This window comes from Pteropus alecto, unplaced genomic scaffold (assembly GCF_000325575.1).
Source record: "Pteropus alecto unplaced genomic scaffold, ASM32557v1 scaffold10, whole genome shotgun sequence".
Classification (NCBI taxonomy): domain Eukaryota; kingdom Metazoa; phylum Chordata; class Mammalia; order Chiroptera; family Pteropodidae; genus Pteropus; species Pteropus alecto.
The window spans coordinates 2,644,550-2,649,186 of NW_006431210.1; positions in this window are offsets into that span (position 1 = coordinate 2,644,550).

Consider the following 4,637-nt stretch of genomic DNA (forward strand, 5'->3'; position numbering starts at 1 on the left):
ATTCAAGGAGTTGATTCTACAATTATCCAGGTAAGGAGTGACGACAAATGAACAACACAAATCTTACATCCTGGGGTTCTTCAATAGACACAATCAAATGAATAGGATATAATCAGTATTTTTAGAAACCATAGCCTCATCATCTCTTTTTCCATCCACTAGATTTTATCTAATTTCTCCATTTCTACCAAACCATAGTAAAATTCTTTGCTATGTCTGTTGAGTTTCAGGCAGAAGGTCGGGTTTCCCCTTAATCTCCCAATTCGCATAGGATTTCCAAGTCCTCTGACCTATGTCTATAGGACTTCTAAGTATCCAACATGACTAAACATCAAGTTACCTATAAGTAATATGTTGTCAGGTATATCCATAAGGCATGGTCATAACTGCTGTAGAACAAACCACTCCCCAAATCAGCTTAGAATAGCAATTTAGAATAGCAATCATATGTTTTGTGGACCTGTGAGCTGGCTTATTTGAGCTGGGCTTGGCTGGGCTCGCTTACTCATTCTGCAGCTTGTTGGCAGCTGGTTTATCTATCCCAGGATTAGCACCGCTCCACAAGTCTCTCACCCTTCTCTTGGGACTACAAGCTAGTCCAGACATGTTCTTGTGGAGATGTCAGAGGACTAGAAGTAGTAAGAGCACCAGGAGTCATAGTCATCCTCATGTTGCTATGCTAACAAAGAGGCTTCGTTAAGTTGCTTATTGAGCAGCAAATGTGGGCAAATGGAAGCCAGAGTAAGAACAAAGGGGACTTGTGAGCCAATTCTCTGGGACTGCAGAAGATAGTACCCAATTATTCATATTATTCAAATGTTAAGCTAAGTCATTTAATATTATTGAAATCTTTAAGTTAAAGAAATATTTAAAATAGGTTTTATTCTATGGTTCGTTTTTGACACCTACCAAAAAAAAAAGGAGAAATAGAGAATAAAGTTTAAGAATTATTATTATTACTATTATTATTTTAGGCGAAGTGAACTTTGGTTAACCTAACAGATTACAAGGACCTTGTCAGTTTACAATCCCTTATTTTTTTTTTTTTTTTTTTATGCCAATAGCACCTGATCTTCCTAGGTCTTCCTAGGTAGTCTCCCATTCAAGTAAGCTAACCAGGCCTTACCCGCTTAGCTTCCAAGATCAGACAGGATTGGGCTTGTTCAGGGTAGCATGGCCATAGACAAGTTTAAGAATTATTAACTGTATAATCCAAGTAATCCCAAATATCTTATTTAAGATAAGGTCATTGGAAAAAGAACAAAAAAAAATGTATACACTTGAAAAAGAAAAGAGCTTTTCCTTACGTATTTATTCTCTCACACATTAGTCAATGTGACAGATTATGTTTTTATATTTTTTAACATTTCTCTATTTCAAATAGTAAAACCAAATGCAAATATAATCATAATAAAGGCAGCATAGATTTTGATTCTTCCCAAATTCCTACATAGAGCAACTAGACAGCAATACCGAAAAATCAAGAAACCACACTTACAACAAAACTAAGCACCAAGGTATCCTTCAAATATATCTAAGTTCTGGCAGTGAAAGGCAAAAAAAAAAAAAAGTCCCAGTAGCAAGAAACATCCTTAGCAAAAGATTGTCATTTGAACCAAAAAATGTACAAGATAAGCCTAGAAACTTCTACCAGATAGTAAAGAAAACATCAAAACAAAGAAGTACACATGAAACAAAATTATGTGCCAGCTTGAAGAAGCTCTCACTGGACAAATTTTGGATAGTTTGAGCTTAAGTAGTGATAAGAATTGAAAACCGATTGAATATTTTAAATCTATGGATTAATATTGATATAAAATATTGGTCACTTTCAAAAGGTGACATAAAAAAATTGTTGTTTTAAAAACTGGCAAATAAAGGAACAAATTAAGCACCTATTCTGACTTTCTTATGTGAACTATACCACTGAGTAACCAAACAGTAGATGAGAGGAAGTTTCTCATTAAATGCAAATAAAATGATAGAATTAGAATATCACCATTTTATAAATCTCAAGTAACTAATAGATCTAGGCATCAACTCCAAGGAGAGAATATAAACCAGTGGGTATGTACCTCCTAATAAAAGAACACATCGACCAGAGGTTGGCTGAAGGGAATAAAGTGGAGTCTGATGAAAATTCATTCTGTTGTAAATTTGCAGGAAATAGAGGCATGTGGTTGAACTGCACCATTAGTACATGATCCATAAAATCCTGACTATGCCAAACTCTACAGGTCAAACGGCCTAGGTTTTCAGCAGATAACGTGTAAGGAAAAGAAAGGAGCAGAAGGAGAAGCTGTAGATTTAATAGGAGACTTTACAAAATAAAAAACAAAAAAAAATTAATGGGCTAGTTTAAACTTTTGTATTAAGGAATGAATATTTGAGAGCTGAAATGTAAAGAAATGAAGAAAATTATTATTTGAAAGTTAAGATGGTGCTAATTACAATTGAGATGAAGCATGTGGAAGCCTCCTGGGGTGTTAGCAACATTCTCTTTGTTAACTGGATGATAATTTCATTGGTGTCCACCTTATAATAATTTATTGAGCTGTACATTTGATTTCTGTGGTTGTCTATGTCTCAATTTCCTTTTGTAATACAATAGGTGAGCCACTTACAAAAACAGCAGACAAAAAATAGAAACGAAAAATAATATAGTAAGGCCACCTTAAATTTAGGGCCATTTTTTAAATGAAACACCAATGTCAATGATCTTGGAGCAGAAACAAGGAGACAAAATGTCAGTCACTGGCAAAGATGAGACATTAGAGACAGCAAAGTGTCAGAGAAGAAGCTGCTCTGGAGGATCTACAGCTCCCACCAGACAAAACACATTGACGCCCCAATCCTCCAACACAGAAGTAATGAAATAAATACTTAAAAAAAAAAAAAATCATCAATTAATTTAATCAAAGGATTGAGAATTTCCCCTCACTATATAGCTATCCATATTCATAAAATGGGAAATAGAACCCACTAAGTGGAAATGTACTTTGCTACCAACTTTTCTGAAACAGCTCTGTCATGGGAGGCCTGAATTACATTCTGTTAGTCCTCTTTCAGATGCCTGTTAAACTTTCTAATAAACCACTCCCTCATAGTGACTGCATCAATTGAAGCTGGGTAACATAAAAGAGCAATTGAATTTGCCTACCCTATGACCCTTGAGAATAGAAGGAATTTATACATTGCCCTTTCTTGAGGTAACTTGATTTCATGCCACAATAGACAAAAAGAATGAAACTTGAGGTTTTGCCCTAGTTGTGAACATAGTAGCTCTGTCCAGTCTTCCTTCCTAGACATTTCCAAAAGCATGAGATGAGAAGTTTAGACCATACCAATTGTGGTAGATCGAATAATGATGTCCTTTCCTTACTCATCTTTGTACCCACACCCTTTTCCTTGAACCAGAGTAGTTCTTCCTATTAGAGGTGCGATGTACTTTCCTTTCCTCTTCATGTTGATCTTGAGACTGGCCAAGAATAGAATGTGGGCGGGAAAGGTAGAATGCCAATTCCAAGCCTAATCCTTAAATGGTACCCCTTGTTTTCTTTTTATTTCTTGTACTTCTGCCATCAGTATGAGAAGAGTTTTCCCAAGTTACTGCTGCCCTTTTAGCCTGGGCCCTAGAATGAAGATACATGAAGAGACCAACCAAACTGAGCCCACTATGCACCAAGAAGATAAGTCCAGTGATACGCACAACTCAAAGAAGCACTGCCAGCCAAGCCCAATCTCAACCAGTTGGCTAACAGATAACAAGAACAAATGATGATTATTCTCTAAGCTCCTGAGTTTGGGGTGGTTTGTTACATAGCAATTACTAGCTGACACATCAACTAAGCTGATGAAATATGTAATCAATAACTCTTTCCTTAGAATTTCAGTCTTTAAGCCTGACTTTTTCCATAACTAAAAGCCCAAAGTGTATCATTTTCCAGATCTCATTCTTCTCTTATTTAGCCTTCTCCCTTGCTTTCCTCTTTCAGTCTGAAAGAGAGGATAATGCAATCCAGGCTTCAGGAATAAAATTCATATGTATTCACTGAAGCCTTCCTCCTTAGCCTTCCTCTTTATTCTTTTTATTCCTCCTAATTGTATGATTATATTATTTGATCCTTCACATGGCCTGTGTGAGTAGAGTACACGTTATTCTCCACATCATCTTTTGTCTCTATTCCTAGATAAAGGTTGAAAGTAGGATGGAGGGAAGAAAGAACAAGGGAAAGAAAACTTTGTCACCGTTCATGTTCCATTTTAAATTGCATTCCACCTACATCCCGTTTTGTCATTTCTGAACCATCACTCTTACCTGTGATTCATTTTTGCATGTTTTGTCACTCTCAATTTTGCAATTTCAAGACACTGCAGAGAAATATGCCAGGCAGTAAAGAAGATCCACATAAGGAGGAAATCGATGTTGTCTTCCCCAACCAGACACATTACGAAAAAGTGAAATTTCCCACAATCTTTCTGGAGGCAAACAAGCTGCCACAAAAATAAAATATCCATAAAGGATTTCCTTTCATCGTGGGAGTCAGGATGAAATGACAGCTGCCTCACATTCTTCCTGAGAATGTAGGGCTCTTCCCGAAGGGAGAGCCTCTGGCCACAGAAGGCTGGACCAACAA